The sequence below is a fragment of the Helianthus annuus genome, chromosome 7 (assembly GCF_002127325.2).
Source record: "Helianthus annuus cultivar XRQ/B chromosome 7, HanXRQr2.0-SUNRISE, whole genome shotgun sequence".
Classification (NCBI taxonomy): domain Eukaryota; kingdom Viridiplantae; phylum Streptophyta; class Magnoliopsida; order Asterales; family Asteraceae; genus Helianthus; species Helianthus annuus.
This window is the reverse complement of record NC_035439.2, coordinates 73,144,452-73,165,277: the sequence shown is the minus strand read 5'-3', so window position 1 is coordinate 73,165,277 and position 20,826 is coordinate 73,144,452.

The following is a 20,826-nucleotide window of genomic DNA, read 5'->3' as shown; positions in this document are numbered from 1 at the left end:
TGGTTTTTTCAAATTTTCGAAATTTCCTAAATTTTTACTCCCCCTAAAATCAAAAAATGTTTCATTTTTTATTTTTTGGGAAAATTTGAAAACAAACTGTACAGATAAAGTGACAACTGATTTTTCAAGCTTCAAATCTCCATCCTCTTGGCATAAACAATCAGAACTCCCCTTAACAATAAACTATTTTCCCATTGTGATTTCAAACACTTAAGTTTGTTTTAATCAAATTGGTTTTTCCGGAAAATAATTTTTGTTGATTTTACCACTTGTAAGATCGGGGATTCATTCATCACATTGTTTTTCAAACCACTTGAATGAAAGTTAAATCAAGTTCAAATGAATGACCTTGATTAACAACTTGTAATTGAAATCCCTTTTCAACCACTTGTAGGTTCACTAAACAATCATAACCCCTTGAGATTGAAATATGACATTTTTCAAGAAAACTACCACTTGTAGATTGAAATACCACATGTAGAAAGATGCCGATTCCTACTCCACACTTACCAACCTGTGAGTTCCGGCAAGTCAAACTTGTAGAATTTTAACAATTTTTTTTTAATTTTTCACAAAATCAATTTTTAAAGAATGATGCCGATTCCTGCTCCACGATTACCAACTTGGGAGCTCCGGCAAGTCAGGATTTTAAGTTGAAAATGTTGTCACCCAAGCCTGACCATCCTTGGGTGATTGTGATTCATTTCTATCCCACCATCTTTTCGATTTATAAAACTCTTTTGCTCCTTTAACCTTCCCGTCAACCATCTTTCCAAAAATATGTTTTACTTTTCCATTAAAAGCTTTTTCAGCATCAAATTCTTCCTTACTAGCAAAGAATTGATCTGAAATCTCAACCTTTTCTGACTTTTAACTTCAAGTTTTCTTTTGATAATTGCGGAAAGTTTTCATCGTTCAATTCTGGAACAGAATTCACAACATTTTTTATAACATTCGACTCCTCTGACTTTGACGAGTCAGATTCATTGTCAGAACTACTTTCTGATTTTACAACCCATCTTTGTTTGTTCAAATCAACTTTCCTTTTGTAAAATCTTTTTGAACTTTCACCAATTTCGGAAGTCGAATTTTTGAACATTTTGACCTTTTCTGTTGGTTGTTTCGTTTTGTTAACCCATTTTTCCCTCATCTTTGGGTTAGAAGAAACTCCCTGTTTTGTGTTGTTTGGCTTTGGACAATTCCAAGCGATGTGACCAACTTCTTGGCATTTGAAACAGGTTCTTCGTTCAATCCTTTTCTCAGATTCTTTCACCATCTTCTTTTTCTTCTCAGCAAGAAACTCTTTGTTTGTCTGTTTCCAGAATAGTTTCTTCTCTTCTTCTTCTGAGCTTGTTCCTCAAACAAATTTAGTTTTTGGTGTAGGATCGTATTCGGACCCGAACGACCTTAATGAGTCGATCAGAAGAAGTCTTACTCAATACGAAAGGCGGAAACAGACGTATTGAGGTCAATTCAGCAAGAATATCACTTTAAACAGTCGATTTGATTGATATAATGACGTTTTACAGCGTGACGACACTTCGGCAGCACTTCGTTGCTCAAACTGGAAATTCTCTACTGATTTCGCTTGGAATGCCCTATTTATAGGCATCAGATTCCGCTTGAACACGTCTCAAGTGGAATTAACATAATAACTTCAAGCGAAATCAGTATGATAACTCTCAAGCGGAATTAGAACATATTTGATTTCGCTTGAAATGACCTAGTGTCATTTCAAGCGGAATCACCTCTAATTTCCACTTTCTTGTTTTTCGTGCCCTGATCTAACTAGTTCTATACAAGACTCGATACAAGACGAAGTTGACAGACGCATGCACCAACAAACTCCCCCTCGAATGTTGACGTGTCTTAAAGTGTCGAGTCTTCGCATCTTCAGTCTTTATCAGTCTTCGGGCTTCTCTTCAAAGTATCTTACACTGTAAAGCATCCTTCAAATCTTTCTCTTTTCTTCTCTATCATCACCATCAGACTCCCTTCGAACAAATACTCTCCTCCTCGAATGTTGAATCTTTAAATTCATCAGCATCAGCAATCACAGGATCAGAACCTGACTCTTTGACATTCAGACTTCCCCTCTCAGTAAGCTGGGATCGTAGTCTGGCTTTCACAGGTTCAAGATCGTGCCCTGGCTCTCATCCTGCTCTGGATCGAAATCCTGGCTTTCTTTAATCACAAGCTTCTCAGGATCGATTAACTCAGCTCTTGTTCAAACCTGCACACTCTCCACCACAAACATAAGCTTTTTATGATAAAGATTTGACAATCTTAGACACTACTTGCATATCTCTGACGAACTACTAGAAGAATAGATTTTAAAACCTTTTAAACACAATCTTCCTCGTAAAATAATGTTCATCATGTTTAGCACTTGGAATTTTGAAAATCAGCTCTTCAACACCAGTTGTCGAAAATCTTTTTAAATTTTTCAAAAAATTTTATGCTAAAACACACTTAAAATCTTTTTGGAATTTTGAATTTAATGAAATGCAGTAAAGAAATATTTACAGACAATCTTTTTGTGAGTTTGTGTAAGAGGATCATATCAGTTTACGAGACAAATCACCAACACCGTTAAGCTTTAAACATTTTAAGTTCTTAACAATTCACCTAGATTGTCAGTATATTGATCCACTTTAAATTATCACACAAAGTTCAACTGTTTCGAGATATGAGATTAATGCTTTAAGAACTGAAACTTATACGCGTGTCCCACCACTTGAATATACTCCCGTATCCAGATCCCAATATTCAGTCTTACAGGTGAGTATACCTAGATGATATCTGTAAGGGGTTAGATGCGAAACCGTGAGAGCTCAGGTCAGAACTTCCGTTCAGCAGAGAGATGACGGCTTGACTTTTGGTGTGTCCCCTTTAGAGGATCTTTTCTTCAACATCATATGATTATCAATTTTATTGTTTCATCATTTTTGCTGAGGGTAGGCTATATTTCAAGCAATTTGCAAAGTATTATACGGGGACTAGGCCATTGCTTCCGCAAAATCAGAAGTCCCGGGATAATACCCCAGATATCACTAAGCATAAAGACCTAGTATCTCAGAAAGAGGGACCTTTCAAACAAGATTTCGGGGGTTACCCATATATCCAAGAAATGTTACCCACGAGATAAGCAAGTTTGAAATTTAGATTTATATCTCGTCACAATCTACTAAATGTGCAAAAACCTACTGGCACATCTGCAGTGAGATTGTTCATCACATATTTGACATTACATTTCTTTAGCATGTTGTGATAGTCCACTGATGTACTATCATTTCCTCTTTTTACAACAAAACTCATTTTTGAATTTTATCATGTTTTTGGCTTTTTCAATTTTTCTAATGTTTTTGGATTTTCTAAAATTCTTAATCCCCCTAAAATTCAGAAACATTTAAGGAAATTTGAAAACAAACTGTACAAGAAATTGACAACTGTTGTTTCAAGCTTCAATCCTCCATTCACTCGGCATAAACAATCAGAACTCCCCCTCTCAACAAATTATTTTCCCATTAAGATTTCAAAACACTTAAGTTTATTTTAATCAAAATGGTTTTTCCGGAAAATAAGTTTAGTTGATTTTACCATTTGTAGGTTCGGGGTAAACTCATTACATAGTTCATCTTTAACCACATGTAGGAAATCAAGTACAAGTTAATGTCCCTGATTTACCACTTTCAAGAATGCACAATCCAACCTCTGTACCACTTGTAAGACGAAATCACTTTTCGTGAATTTCTCAAGAAAGATGCCGATTCCTGCTCCTCGCTTACCGATCTGGGAGCTCCGGCAAGTCAGGTTTTTCTATTCAAAGAATATATCCACCCAAGCCTGACCAGCCTTGGGTGTTACCGAGTTACCAACACTCGGTTTCTTACCTTCCAACTTCTTCTCATAGAACTCTTTAACCCCTTTGACTTTGGGGTTAAATGCCTTTTCAACATCAAAAACCTTTTTGTCAGAATAAAATTGGTTTGAAATCTCAATTTTACCAATTTTCTTCTTAAAATTTTCAGCCCGAAGTGGTGGAAAATTCTCATCATCCACAGTCGAAACTGATTTTTTCACCATTTTCCTCAACCTGTGGCTCCTCTGATTTTGTGGAATCTGATTCATCACCAGAAGATAGCTCCTCTGATTTTGATGAACCAGAATCATTGCTAGAACTATCAACAGACTTCTTAACAACCCATTTCTGGTTGTCAGATTTAGCTCTTTTCTTGTAAACTTTGTTTGAACATTCACTAATTTCAAATTTTGAATTTTTGAATAGTTTGGTTCTATCAATTGGTGGTTCAAACTCAATCACTTTCTCTTTTAGTTTACGAGATACTCCCTGTTTTGATTGTATTGCCTTAGAACACTCTCTGGCAATATGTCCAACAGAGTTGCATTGGAAACAGGTTCTCGTATCCTTCTTCTGAACAGCAAATTTCATCTCTTCTTGTTTCTTAGCAAGGAAATCCCCATTTGATTGCTTCCAGAAAGGACTTTTCATCTCTTCTTCTGAGCTTGTTCCTGAAACAAAATTCATTTTTGAATTAAAGTCTCGAACGTATTTTTCATTTTTCTAATTTTCTGGTGGAGTAAAACCTAACCCTTTCTTTTTTGAAATTACCGTTATGGTTTGGTTTCTTTTGAAAATCAGAACCAGAACTGTAACCCTTTTTCTTGTTTAATCTTTGTTGCACTCTTGAGGTGTATTTTTTTAGGTTTATCAGTAAGATTTATATCTTTTATTTCAGAAATATTGATTTCTGTTAATTTGAAAACCTTTTTGATCATTTCTGTTTTGACACCTCTTATTGAAAATTCCTCATCAGAAAATAATTTGTCAGAATCATTTAAAGTATATGCAACTTTAAACGTTTCATCATTCAAATTAGATTGTGATAACAGGAATTCTTTATCATAAACTCTTTTGCCCTGTTTTTCATTTTGACCCGGAGTGCTGGACTCAGACTTTGACTTCGACTTTGGCTTCTCAGTTTCATCGTTATCTAACACATGATCCACCACTTTCTTCATCAATTGAGATTGTTGATCAGTGTCAGACGATGTAAACGTAACATCAATATTTTCTGGCAAATTGACTGAGGACTCTGACTCCCACTGTAAGTTTGTAGCCTTTTGAACTCTTTCAGAATTTGGATTTCTGGGCAAATATCCATTTTCCAACGGGGGTGGACACTTGTTATAACTGACACCTTGTTTCTTACCAGAATTCTTCTTGTCAGTCTTTTTCTTTGTGTCATTCTTCTTATCGTTCTTCTTTTCAGGAGTTTTTTCTTCAGAAAACTTCTGTTCTTCAGTTACTTCATCATCCTCAAATGCCTTCATGCCTTCAACAGTTGGATAAATCCTGTCAATCACATAAGAAGTACATGAGTAACTTTTCAACAAACGATTAACTCTTTCAGTTTCAATTCTTTGAGCCTCTAGTTTTTGTTCTAAAACAGCACACTTCTCAATATAGTTGTTTACAACTTTCTGTTTGATCATAAACGCTCCTTGAAGTGTCTTCATTGCTGTTGCCTGTTCTTCACTTGTATCATTGTACATATTCATGGCTTTGTTCAGTACATCATAAGACTCCTTCAATCTGTTCATGTTGTGAATCAATGAACTGTTTTGTTTCTTCATTGCTTCATAATTTTCACAAATCACTGGATTCTTCTTTGCAACAGCTTCTTCATCAATCTTGAAAGCTGGAACTTCCTTTACTTTTCTTCTCACCACTGGAACATCCTCATCATCACTTCTGACTGGTGTTTTTACCTTTTTCTTTTTCTTCTTATCTTTCTCATCTTCAGTGTCACTTTCTGCCATCATCTTCAAGTGTTGTGCCATTCTTTTTGCATAATACTCAGTACCATCATCATCACTATCTTCTTCAATACGAGCAACAAATGCTTTGTGACTTGAAATTTTGTTAGGATCATAATCATCCCAACTAAAACCTTCCCAGTTAAAGCCTTCAGGTAACTTTTCATCATCTTGATCTATCAAACATGCTTTACCATCAGCTGGTATATATTTGTCCCAGTTGAATTCTGTTGATGGCTTCTTTTCATCTTGATTCACCATACAAGCTCTCTTTGACGATTCTTCTATGACTTTTCTCCCATGTGCAACTTGCGGTTCTTGTTGATGTGATTGTTGAGCAACTTGATGGTATATTGCCTTCCGGTAGTAATCATTGTTGTTGAATGGATTTTGAGCTCCATTTGCTTCGCGATTAGTACACTCCCTCTTGAAGTGTCCTTTTTCCCTGCAACGAAAACAAGTGACTTTAGATTTATCAAAACCTAAAGTAGAAACATTAGCCTCACGGAGATCATCTCTTCCTGTGATCTGCTTAAATTTCTCAGCTCGTCTCAACACACTAGCCAAACACCATTTTATATCCATTAATTCCATTTCTTCAGCATCGATCTGATCGTAATCCTCTTTTGTAAGCATTGGATTTCCAATCCGACCTGCAACAAAACTTCCATATGATTCCAATACAGTTCCCAACAAAGACATATGACTCTTTGCAATTTCTTCTGTATAATCTTGATCATCCTCAAGATTCAAAACAATGTTGCACTGAAGCTTCTTTCCATTTTTCTTTGTTGAAATGTTTGGATCAAAAGACGGATATGATGAGAAACTGGTATTGCTATTTGATCCTTTAGATGAATTTCCAGATGAACCCTTTGCATTGAAAGCAGTTTCAACCTTTGGAGATAAGTTGATAGTTTTGTCATTCAACCCTTATTTGTAATACAACCCAATGTCTTGTTCACCATCGAAATCTTTCATTCTCAAGATCTTTCTCTGTTCCATCTCCTGAGCCTCAATCTTTTCAATGAATTTGCTAAGTGTCAGATTCCTGAAACCTTTCTTGTTTCTTAACATTATGAGATATGTACCCTAAGTTTCGTGTGGCAACGCATCAGCTAGCTTCTCTATCAGCTCTTCATTGTCTTTGTTGATGCTCATCCTCCTCAGATTTACCAACAAATTACAGTATCTTTCGATTATCTGCTTTGTGCTCTCATTCTTCAAACCTCGAAATAGATCAAACTCTTTTTTCAAAAGCGATTTCTTGTTCTTGATCATTTCTTGACTACCAACAAACTTTGATCTTAAAGCTTTCCAAATTGAATAAGAACTTCCATTATGTTGCAATAAGACCATGATGTCTTCTTTCACAGCTTGTTGTAGCAGACTTAGGATCATTTTCTCATTTTTGTATTTCTTTTTATCATCAATGCTCATATCTTTGATAGGAATTTCCTCTTCATCATCATTTGTCGGTCTTACATACTTTGTCTCAACACATTCCCAAGCATCTAGATAATTTGCTTGTACCCAGTTCTCAAAGCGTCCTTCCCAACCCTTATACTCCTCGATGTTCATGAGCTTAGGCGGTTTTTGCATAGTTCCCGTTTCATTTTCCAACATCGTGTTCTGTGCAAGAGTGATCGGGGTAACCGGGGTAGCGAATGCGTTGTAAAATTCCTCGTCCATGTTTCGTTTTTTCAAAATTCACAAAACTATTCTGTTCAAGCGAAATTACATGTTCAAGCGGGATACCAAGTTCAAGCGAAAACACTTTCAAGCGAAATCTCTGATTCAAGCGGAATCAGCAACACTTTTCAAGCGGAATATGGTTTTTCAAGCGGAAACACAAATTGAAGCGGAATATGTGATTTCAAGCGGAACTACTCAAGCGGAATACCAGTTTCGAGCGAAATCAACAGAACTTTCAAGCGGAATATGGTTTTCAAGCGAAATTAACAAACTAATTTCACTTGAAATGCTGCTGATGTCATCATTCTCTCGCTGATTTTCAAGCGGAATAACAAAATTTGTTAGTTTTAGATCGATTTTAGGCCTGAAACTTTCAAGGCTTTGTTAAAACACTATTGCGCACATTCTGTGAGAAATTTAGCCAATTTTAACCGTGAAAAATTTTGAATTTTGAAAAAGAAGGTGTAGAAAACAGAATTCGCAGCTAAATTGGTATGAACTCTTCCTACTGAGCTCTGATACCGCTTGTAGGATCGTATTCGGACCCGAACGACCTTAATGAGTCGATCAGAAGAGGTCTTACTCAATACAAAAGGCCGAAACAGACGTATTGAGGTCAATTCAGCAAGAATATCGCTTTAAACAGTCGATTTGATTGATATAATGACGTTTTACAGCGTGACGACACTTTGGCAGCACTTTGTTGCTCAAACCGGAAATTCTCTGCTGATTTCGCTTGGAATGCCCTATTTATAGGCATCAGATTCCGCTTGAACACGTCTCAAGCGGAATTAACATAATAACTTCAAGCGAAATCAGTATGATAACTCTCAAGCGGAATTAGAACATATTTGATTTTGCTTGAAATGACCTAGTGTCATTTCAAGCGGAATCACCTCAAATTTCCACTTTCTTGTTTTTCGTGCTCTGATCTAACTAGTTCTACACAAGACTCGATACAAGACGAAGTCGACAGACGCATGCACCAACATTTGGTTTATAAATTTTCTCATTTTTATGATTTTCTGGGGGAATGCAACCTAATCCTTTCTTTTTGAAATTACTGTTATGGTTTGGTTTCTTTTGAAAACCAAAACCAAAACTGTAACCTTTTTTCTTGTTCAATTTCTGTTGAACTCTTGAAGTGTACTTTTCAGGTTTTTCAGCAAGATTTAAATCTTTTATTTAAGAAATATTAATTTCTGTTAATTTGAAAACTTGTTTGATCATTTCAGTTTTGATACTTCTTATTGGAAATTCTTTATCAGAATATAATTTATCCGAATCATTCAAAGTATATGCCACTTTGAATGGTTCATCATTCAAATTATTTTTTGATAACAAAAATTCTTTATTATAAACCCGTTTGACCGGTGAACTCGGACTCTTGTCTGATGAACTCGAACTTTCAGATTTAGACTCCGACTTTGACTCTTCATCCATATCCAACACCTGATCGACCACTTTCTTTAATAACTCAGACTCATGATCAGTGTCAGACGCTGTGAATGTGATATCAATATCATCTGGTAACTCATCAATGGTTTCAGACTTTAACTTTATGTTGAGAGCATTTTTTAATCGTTCCTTATTTGGTTTTATGGGAGAATAACTTTCATGGATTGGAGGCAGACACTTGTTATACTTGACACTTTGTTTCTTACCAGTATCCGTTTCTTCCGTCTTTTTACCTTGAAAAGCTTCAAGACCTGCAACAGTAGGATAAACTCGATCAATCAAATAATCACAAGTTGTATAACCCAACAGCAATCGTTTGATTCTTTCACTTTCAATCTTTTCGAGTTCTAAATCCTGCTTCAGTTTTGCACAATCTTCAATATACTCATTGATGACCTTCTGCTTCGTCATTAAAGTTGAATTCATCATCGTCTGAGCAGCTCCCATTTCTAGATTTGTTTTGTTCAGACTATCAACCGTCTTGTTCAACACATCATAAGATTCTTTAACATACTTTACATCAAACAATAATTTTTCTTTCAGTTCTTCTAGTTCACGATACTTCTTGTCTTTTTCCTCACAATATTTGCAAGATTCCAAACATCTCTGACAAGGTTTCGTGATTTCAACGATTTTTTCAACTTCAACAATTTTTTCAACTTCAACTATATTTTCAACTTCGACGATTTTCTCAACTATTTTTTCCACTTCAACAATTTTCTCTACCACTCTCTCAAGATAAAAAGACGGAAGATACGGATACTGGTAAGAAACAAGGTATCAAGCATAACAAGTGTCCACCCCCGATCTGGGAAAGTTATTCTCCCAGAAAACCAAATGAGGAGCGATTAAAAAAGGCAGTCAACACAAAGTTAAAGTCTGAAACCATTGATGAGTTACCAGACAACATTGACGTCACATTCACAGCATCTGACACTGATCATGAGTCTGAGTTATTAAAGAAAGTGGTCGATCAGGTGTTGGATATGGATGAAGAGTCAAAGTCGGAGTCTAAATCTGAAAGTTCAAGTTCATCAGATAAAAGTCCGAGTTCACCGGTCAAACGGGTTTACAATAAAGAATTTCTGATGTCGAAAAATAATTTGAAAGACGAAACATTCAAAGTAGCATATACTTTGAATGATTCTGACAAATTATTTTCTGATGAAGAATTTCCAATAAGAAGTGTCAAAACTGAAATGATCAAGCAGGTTTTCAAATTAACAGAAATTAATATTTTTGAAATAAAAGATGTAAATCTTAATGAAAAACCTAAAAAATACACTTCAAGAGTTCAACAAAGATTGAAGAAGAAAAAAGGTTACAGTTCTAGTTCAGGTTTTCAAAAGAAACCAAACCATAACAGTAATTTCAAAAAGAAAGGTTTAGGTTTCATTCCCCTAGAAAATCATAAAAATGAGAAAACTTATAGACCAAAAACTAAATTTGTTTCAGGAACAAGTTCAAGAGAAGAAGAAAAGAAACCATTCTGGAGACAGTCAAACAAAGAGTTTCTTGCTGAAAAGAAAAAAAATATGTTGAAAAATTATGTACCAAGAGTTGACAGAAGAACCTGTTTCAAATGTCAAAAAGTTGGACACATTGCTTGGAATTGCTCCAAGTCCACTTATACAAGACAGGGAGTTACTTCTAACTCAAAGTTGAGAAAGAAATGTGTTGATGAAAAGAAATAACCAACAGAAAGTTTTAAAAAATTCAAAGATTCGACTTTCGAAATTGATGAAAGTTCGAAACGATTTTACAAAAGAAAAGTCGATTTGAACAAACAAAAATGGGTTGTTAAATCAGAGAGTAGTTCTGACAGTGAATCTGACTCGTCAAAGTCAGAGGAGTCATTTGTTGAGAAAATTGATGAGAATTCCGTTCCAGAAATGAACGAAGAAAACTTTCCGTCATTAACAAGAGAAAACCTGAAATCCAAAGTTGGAAAGATTGAGATTTCAGATCAATTCTTCTCTGGTAAGGAATAATTTGATGCTGAAAAGGCGTTTAATGGAAAAGTAAAATATATTTTTGGGAAGATGGTTGACGGGAAGGTGAAAGGAGCAAAAGAGTTTTATAAATAAAAAAGATGGTGGGTTAAAGATGATTCACAATCACCCAAGGCTGGTCAGGCTTGGGTGACAACATTTTCTATTTAAAATCCTGACTTGCCGGAACTCCCAGGTTGGTAATTGTGGAGTAGGAATCGGCATCTTTCTTGATATTTCGACCTACAAGTGGTAGTATTCTTGAAAATTGTCATATCTCAATTTACAAATGGTATGGTTGATAAGTGAACCTTCAAGTGGTTTAAAAAGAGGTTTTCACCTACAAGTGGTTAATCAAGGTCATTAAATTGAACTTGATTTAACTATCATTCAAAATGCATGAAAAACAATGTGATGAATTAAACCCTTATTCTACAAAGTGGTAAAATCAACAAAACTAATTTTTCGGAAAAACCATTTTGATTAAAACAAACTTAAGTGTTTTGAAATCATAATGGGAAAATAGTTTGTTGTTAGGGGGAGTTCTGATTGTTTATGCCAAGTGGATGGCGAATGGAAGCAATTCGAATCAGCTTGTCAGTTTGGTTGTACAGTTTGTTTTCAAAATTTCCCAGAAAATTAAAATTTGAAACATATTTTTTATTTTAGGGGGAGTAAAAATTTTAGAAATTTCGAAAATTTGAAAAAATCCAAAAACATGATAAAATTTAAAAAGCCAAAAACATCGAAAAATTCAAAAATGAGTTTTGTTGTGAAAAAGAGGAAATGATAGTACATCAGTGGACTATCACCGCACGCTAAAGAAATGAAAAGTCAAATGTGATAAACGATCTCACTGATGATATGTCTAGGGTTGTAAACGAACTGAACGAACACGAACAAGGCCTTGTTCGTGTTCGTTCGTTAAGGAAATAAATGTGTTCACGAACGGTTCATGAACACTTACCGAACGAGATTTTATGTTCGTGTTCGTTCATTAAGGAAATGAGCGTGTTCGCGAACGGTTCACGAACACAAACGAACATAAATAAATTTGGCGAACACGACGAAGGATAAAGATAGATGGCCCAGAGAGTAGCACTCGAACTTGAATCCCTTATTGTGGAACGAAGGTCGATCGTATTCGTGGATCTAAATAATGAGAAATGAAAGGGAAATGATGCATAAACAAGGTGAAAGTGGGTTTCCTAGTTTAATTGTTAGGGAAATAAAATAAATAAAAGTTTAATAATATAAAAAGTACAAATAAAATATAAGAAAGTACAAAGATCTTCAATTAAAACACAAACATACGAACATAAACGAACGCAAATCAACGAATGTTCACGAACACGTTCACGAACACCTTACCGAACATTCAAGAACACAATCGAACGAACGAGACCTCTGTTCATGTTCGTTCATTTAACTAATCGAACGAAATTTCTTGTTCATGTTCGTTCGTTTATTAAACGAACGAACATAAACGAACTTCCCGCCGAACGGTTCACGAACTGTTCGCTGAAGGTTCGGTTCGTTTACGGCCCTAGATATGTCAGTAGAAGTTTACTCATTCAGTAGATTGTTTTCGAGATATAAATCTAAATACCAAATACTTACTTATCTTGTGGGGAACTTCTCTCGGATATATGGGTAACCCCCGAAATCTTGTTTGGAAGATTTTCTATTTCTGACATACTAGGTCTTTGTGCGTGATGATATCTGGGGTATTATACCAGGACTTCTGATTTTGCGGGAGCAATAGCCTAGTCCTCGTATAATGCTCTGCACAGTTATTCTTAAAGCCAGCCCTCAGCATAAAAAATGATGAAACATTGAAAAATGCTAATCATGTGCTGTTGAAGAAAAGATCCCCAAACAGGACACACCTAAAGACGAGCCATCATCTCTTTGTCTGAACGGAAGTTCTAACTTGAGCTCTCATGGTCTCGCATTACCCGTTTACAGATATCATTAGTGTACATTCACCTGTAAGACTGAATATAGAAGTCTGGATACGGGAGTATATTCTGAGGTGGTACACGCGAATAAGTTTAAGTGCTTTAAAACACTAATTCTCGTATCTCGAAACAGTTGAACTTTGTGTGAAAATTTAAGTGCATCAGTATACTGACAATCTAATTGAATCGTTTAGAACTTAAAATGTTTAAAGCTTAACGGTGTTAGTGATTTGTCTAATAAAATGATATGATCCTCTTACACAAACTCACAAAAATATTGTTTGTAAATATTTCTTTTCTGCATTTCATTAAAAACAAAAATCCAAAAATATTGTGTTTTCAGCATAAATTTTGAAAAATACATAAAGATTTTCGACAACTGATATTGAAAAGCTGATTTTCAAAATTCCAAGTGCTAAACATGATGAACAGGTTTGGGAGAGTGTGTTTGAAAAAAAAGGAAAAATGATATTCTTACATGTGGTCATCAAAGATTTTAAATGTTAAATCATTTTGAATGATACATGCAAGTGATATATAAATTTGTCAAATTGTGAAATTTGTGAAATTTATTTTGAGGTAGAGTCTGTGCAGGTTAGCCAGGCTTCGACTCCTGAAGATTTGCAGATTTGAGCCAGGTTCCTGATCCTGTTGCTACGGAGAGCCAGGAGATAACCTGAACCTGTGGAAATTCTATGTCAAGATTAGGATCCCGAAACAATTTAAGGGGGAGTTTACTAGCAAAGGAGAGTCTGAAGTCATTAGAGCAATTTTCTGATCAAAAGAATTAGAAAGCTCAAGAGACAGGTTGCGATTTTGAAACTGTGAAGAAAAGAGGAGATTGAAGATTATTAGATCAACATTCAAGGGAGAGTATGAATGGCTGAGAGACAAGTTGAGATTCTGGAAGAGAAAGAGATTAAGGATGCTTAAACTGTCAGATACTTCGGACAGAGCGAGAAGACTGATCAAGACTGAACATGTGACATACCGAAGACTCGACACTGAAGACATCGTCAACATCCAAGGGGGAGTCTGTTGGTGCATATGTCTGTCGACTTCGTCTTGTATCGAGTCTTGTATCTAGATTGAATAAATTGGAGCTCGGTAGGCTAGTTTATAAGAAATTGGAGTTGTTGGACCAATTCACACGAAATGGAAGAGGCCATTTCGTGCGGAATGGAACTCCTATATATAGCTGCCTTGTCAATTCATTTGTAATAGTTCTGGATTCCAGAGCTGAAGTGCTGCTGAAGTGTCATTTGACCTGTAACCGTGTCAAATCAATATACAAGTCAATTAAAGTGATTCTGAGTGTAAATCAAGCTGATTCAAAGTCGATACGTTTGTTTCCGCCTCTCGTATTGATTAGAACTCTTCTGAACGACTCGTTTTGGTCGTGCAAATGATCCTACATTACCCTCGGCTAAGTGGTTTGAGTCAGCAGGGATATTGTAACACCCCGTGTTACGAAAGTCAAAGTCAAAGTTAAGATTGAAGTCAAAGGAAAAAATGATTGCTAATTGCGATCTGTCACACTTTGCTCAACTCCCGTTTTGACTTCTTTGACTTGTAGATAAGCTATTTATTTTATCGCATTAGTTGTATTATGTGGAGTACTTGTTAATAATCGAAATTTAATCGCTATTTATCGCATGTTTTATCGCTTCATCGCTTATCGCATCGCATTCGCGCCTGGATTTATAGGTTCTGTATATTGTTTTACGTGTGTGTGTGTTACTTATGTGTTACTTGTGTATGTTTACTTTATGTTTTGTGGTGATTAATCGAAACGTAACCGCCACTCTATCGCATCACAACTAAATCGCAAACGCTAAACGCAAGTTATTTATAGTGATTGTATGTTAGATATAGTAGTTAGGTTATTTGTGTAACTAATAAGTAATTTCATCGCATCGCTCACTCGAAACGCATCGCAACGCAACGCTCAACACGCGAATCAAAACGACAAAACTCAACACGCCGGACACCCAAATCGAGTGACCACTCGACCGAGTGGCCATCCGATCGGATTGCCATCCTATCGGATTGTCACCCGACCGAACCACCAACCGATCGGTGACCTACCCGATCCGTGTGCCCTTTCCCTTTTTGGCAACCTATAAACACCCTCACTTGTCACATCACTTGATGTGACAACCCTCTCACTCGACCAGCCCGCTCAAGCACTCTTTGCTCTCGATTTCTCACGATTCTTGTAAGTTTTCAACCTAAATCTTGTACTTCTATAATCTACACACACTTCTTCATCATTTTCTCTTTTGAATCTTAACTTTTAACCGTGAAATCAGTGGATTTGAGGTGTTCTAGGGTGATGTCATCATGGAGTTCTTATGAACTTTAAGTTTTGGCCTCATTCCACCAAGAACAACTCAGATCTGAAGGATTTCCGCATGATTAAATAATGTTTTCGCAAAGATCTACACATATTCATAGTTAAAAGGATTGAAAGATGGTTTTCTAACTTTCTTTCAACTCTTTTACACTCAATGCACTCAAAACCGATAGAATCGGAGCTCGTTCTGATCATCTACTCCTTCTTAGTGATGTGTCGGTTCAAGATCTGTTTCTATAAACGAGGCTACCGATTTCGGGTTAAACATGAATAACTGTCTTGAAACAGTTGACTGATCGGACTAGGGTGATTCCTGTTCGATCGGGTTACTTGGGTCTTGATGGGGTTTCTATGGTTTAGCACGTTATCACACCGCCTCGATAAAACTACAAAACTTTCAAAATAAACAAGTAGCAAGACGATCAGGACGTTGGGACGGATTGCCGTCCGATCGGACTGCACTTGGGATTCAACACTTAACAATTTTCAACATGTTCAACGTTCATCAGTGACCAACGGATTGCCACCCGATCGGATTGCTATCCGATCGAGTGACAACCCTGCTGTGAACTTGTTCTCACTAAGTGTCTTACCAATCGGATCGTTACCCGATCGAACCACCGTTCGATCGATCGACCTGAAGGGTAGAGATATTTCTCTGTTTTCAAAATGCTACAACGAAAACTTCAAAGCCATCATACACAAACACATCCTTACCAAACAAGATGACAATCCAATCGAATGGTCACCCGATCGGATGACCATCCGAACGGATTGTCATCCGATCGACTGGCCATCCGATCGGATTACCGTCCGACACCTTGATACCTTGCACCGTTTTACACGCCGCTTATTGTTTATGCTATCGTTAACTGTTCAGGCTAATCTCTCTCAGCGCTCCCTTCAATCCAAGACAGTGTTTACTTGTTAAACGCTATCAGTGAGTATACTCGAAACCTTTTTGCTTTACGCACTTTTGGGTGTTACATACGTTACTTATTCTAAATCACAATCTACACAAAACGCAAACACTATTTATACGCCAATCGCCCTCGCATGTTATACGTGTTATTCGACGAATGCTAGTATGTTATGTTTACACAGTGATTGTTGCCTGACACCTTAGCAACAATAGTACTATAGTTTGGACTCAACACCTGTCGTGGACAGGGGTTGTTAAGGGCTTTACTTCACGTGTCCCAGTGGGGATATGTGTTGGACATTCTACAACTCGCAGTCACGTCTGTGCATATTTCTCTGTCGATAACCTACTTGCCTTCACTTTGTACATGTTACATGCTGATTATGCGTAAACGATTTCGAACTCTATTACTATTATCAAACTTGTATGCTCACCTTTACACTATGTGTATTGACCTCTATTTTAACGTATGTGACAGGTGCTTAGGATGCTGTACTTTATCTTCTATATGGAATCGAGTAGGAAGAGTCTGGAAACAAAGACAATTTATTTTAATTGAAATCCGAGATGTCGGAACATGTATTCGTTTTGAGAATATCCATGTCTGTAATAATTAGATAACTTAATGGGTTATGGTATGGGACATAATGTTAACTATTTGGTAATTTAGTCGTTATGGAATTTCTCTTGACAATCTGTTTCGCTCAGTGTCGCGCCCTGGTGTTTCCGCCATCGGTTGGGGTGTGACAGATACAATCCCAAGTAGCCGGTTTAATGTATTAATAGTAGTTTACATATGAGGGGTTCAAGCTATTCGTACCCCCGCCATCCAATACTAGTGGGTATTGAAGGAGGTCCTAGTAAGCTTGAACCAGGTCCTTGCAGGATCTATACACTGAACAAGGCAAGAACCTTACCAAACCATTCCCCTAACCCCCGACCAGGTAGTCAACATGCTTTTATATAGACCGTAAAAACATGAATGATGCAATCTTTTACTTTATATAGACAGTAAAGTAACGCCAAGACACCACGGAAAAATGATAGGAAGAATTCACCTTCAACATAAGAACCTAGTTATTAAAGTCATTATAACAAAACCAAATAAAAAGTGCCGAAAGATTAAAAATCAAAAGTTTACATAAAAGACTTGTCTTCACCAAGTGATGTAAGAGGCTTAACCAAACATGGCTTTTGATTGGCAAGAACCCTTACGATCAATCTTGGATCTCGAGACTACTACACGCTCTAAAGACGGATGATGGATGATGGTGGTGGGTGTTGGTGTTGGTGTTGTAGTGGTGGTGGAGTGGTGGCAAAGTGGTAGAGTAGTGGTTTGCCAAGGTATGCCTTTGAAGTGAACCAAGCACCCCTATTTATAGCCTGCACAGAGCTCTGGCCATGGCCCCGTGTCCATCAGGAACGCCCCCGTGGCTAGCCTTTTCTCTTCCTTCATTAAATGCAATTGTCAGCGGAGGGTCCCACACGGCCCCGTGTCCAGTGGGCACGACCCCGTGGTTAGCACCGTATCTGTGTTATCAAGATTTTGCAAGATTTTGTGTATCTTTGCGTTGACCACACCCTGTGTTGAGCTGGGCACACCCCCGTGGTGGGCGTAGAAGCTTCTACAGGTTTGTCTTTTCTACAGGCACCTGACCACGCCCCCGTGTCTGGCTGGACACGGCCCTGTGGTCAGTCTTTTGTTGTCTTGTTTTTGCTTTGGGGATGCTGCCGAGGGGTTGGACATGTCACGTTTATTCCTTGTCTCTGTATTTATGTTGGTTTTGGCTGTATATTTGTTCCTTTTGTTCGTTTAAGCTCATTTGGTCCTGTAAATTCAAAAGGAAGACAAAAACACACTTTTTCAAACATTAGTACTAAAAAGGGTTAGTTTTATGCCTCATTTGATGTAATTTATATGTTACATTTTGCACACATCCGACACTATGAAACCCATAGGGGTTTGAATGTTTTCATGGGTTAAAGTACCCACTAGAATCATAACGAGAACTAAGTTCTTAGATGGTGTAACTTAGTATTTTGACAAATAACCATTAGATTATCATCAAAGGTTCGGTTACTATAGGTATTATATATTCTATATAGTATATATTATAAGTTTTAGTCCATCAAGTATAGCAAGTTTATCATAGAAGTCATGCATAGAGGTAGGAAGATAAATCTCCCATTTTAAAACCTCTTTTGAATTCACCAATGCACAAGTTGTCATAAGACAACAAGGATGGTCATGAATGGATTATTACGGAAATGAAATACACTAACTAACTAAGAAGAAAACATCAAGTGATGTGTGGATTTGTAAGTAGGATAGCCCAAGCTATCCAAATAATTACACATATTTAAGTTCAAGACTTGTTCATCACTTGTGGGTTAAAAACCTTTTAAAACAGAAAGTTTTGAGGATTAAAACCTCTGCATTTATGTGTTACAACCTTGTTTTTAAGCATACATAATCATAGTCTTGATTAGTGGCATGAGGACATAGGAATGTATGAAGAAATCTCAAGTTTAAGTATGTTTAACAAAGTGTTTGTACAAAACAGAAACTTTCTAGCACTTTCAACCTTATTATGGTGATGTTCCAGCCTTGGTTTTTGATGTGCGTGAAGTGTGATATATTTTTGATGAGTATTTAAGCCCCTTTTTACACTTTTAGCCAAGTTTTAAATTTATAAAACACGATATTTACTAACACTAAACACACATATGGGCAAGTGCACCCATCGTGGACGTAGTATAGTGTTGGTAAGATACCGAGGTCGTCCAAGGACACAAGAGCTTTTAATACCGGTTTATCCTCAACGTCTAATCAAATCAAAAAGGTTAGAGAAATGTTTTTAAACTAAGAAAATAAAAACTAACTAAATACTGAAAAATAAAAATAAAACAAAGACAGATAGACAAGATGAATCACTTGGATCCGACACGTGTATTAGTATAACCTTTGATTATTTTCGCACTTTTGCACTTGTTTAAGAGATTATCTTAGTTATTGTAGTAGGCCCCTCTTTTGAAGGCGACGTTACCCTCAACCCAGTAGTTTGAGTCAGCAAGGATACAATCCTAAAGGGTCGGATTATTGAAAGATAATGAATTAAGTTATTAATGCAAATTGTGGTAGGCCCCGCTTTTGGCGGTGACGTTACCCTCGGCTAAGTAGTCTGAGTCAGCAGGGATACAGTCCTAAATAGCCGGGTTATAGTATTAATAGTAGTTAACTTATGAGGGGGTCAAAGAGTTTGGATCCCCGCCATCCAATACCTATGGGCATTGAAGGAGATCCTACTAAATTTGACCCAGGTCCCAAGCAGGACCTCTAAACGCTGAACAAGGGCAAGACCCTTACCAAACCGTTCCCTTAACCCCCGACCAGGTAGCCAACATACCTCCATATAGACCGTGGAGATATGAATGGTGAAAATCTTTTATTTTATATAGACAGTAAAATAATGCCAAGACACCACGGACAAACGATAAGGAAAGATCACCTTCAACATAAGTAACTAGTTATTAAAGTCATTAATACAAAACCAAATAAAAAGTGCAAAAGATTAAAAATAAAAAGTATTATACTAAACACTTGTCTTCACCAAGTGATGTAAGAGACTTAGGCAAACATGGCCTTGATTGTCAAGAACTCTTACGATCAATCTTGGATCCCGAGACGACTCACACACTCTACGATGGACAATGGATGATGGTGGTGGATGATGGTGTTATGGTGGTGGTGGGTGGTGGATGAAGTGTGAGAGAGGTGGTGTGCCAAGGGATGAGAGAAAATGTAGCCAAGCTCCTCTATTTATAGGCTGAACAGAAGGCTGGACGCGGCCCCGTGTCCGCTGGACACGGCCCCGTGCCCGTCTGACATTCTCTCACTTCATTAATTGTAATTGCGAATTACAATTAATGCGCCTGCTGTACTTTCACCACGCCCCCGTGCTCGCTGGACACGGCCCCGTGGTGGGCAATGGAAGCTTCTACTGGTTTGTCTTTTCTGCTGCTTCCTGGGCACGCCCCCGTGTTCGCTGAACACGGGGCGTGTTCAGACTCTGTTTCTTCTCCTTTGCTTTGGGAGGTGCCGTTGAGGGTCCGGGCAGTCTACTTTTGTTCCTTTTCTTGTATTTATGCTAGAATTAGTTGTCTTTTTGCTTCTTTTGTGATTTTGAGCTCATTTAATCCTGAAAATGCAAAAGGAAGACAAAAACACTATTTTTCCAACATTAGTACTCAAAAAGGGTTAGTTTTATGCCTTAATTGATGTGATTTATATGTTGCATTTTACACACATCAAATACCCCCACACTTGAACTTTTGCTTGTCCTCAAGCAAAACTCTTTAAATGTGGCTTACACTCCCAAATGGAATAGGTAGAAGAGAAGTTTTTAGCTTGTCCTAGAGTGTCGGGAATCCAAGGTCTTTATAAGTTTTATTTTTATTTATTTACAATCCTATTCGTTATGATTTATTTTGAACGTTTCATAAGATAAATTACTTGTTTGGGCATAGCATGCCTTATTAAAATTCCATTTATATACAAGTTCACATACCTCACGGGAGATCACTCAACACTCGGCCGAAGGT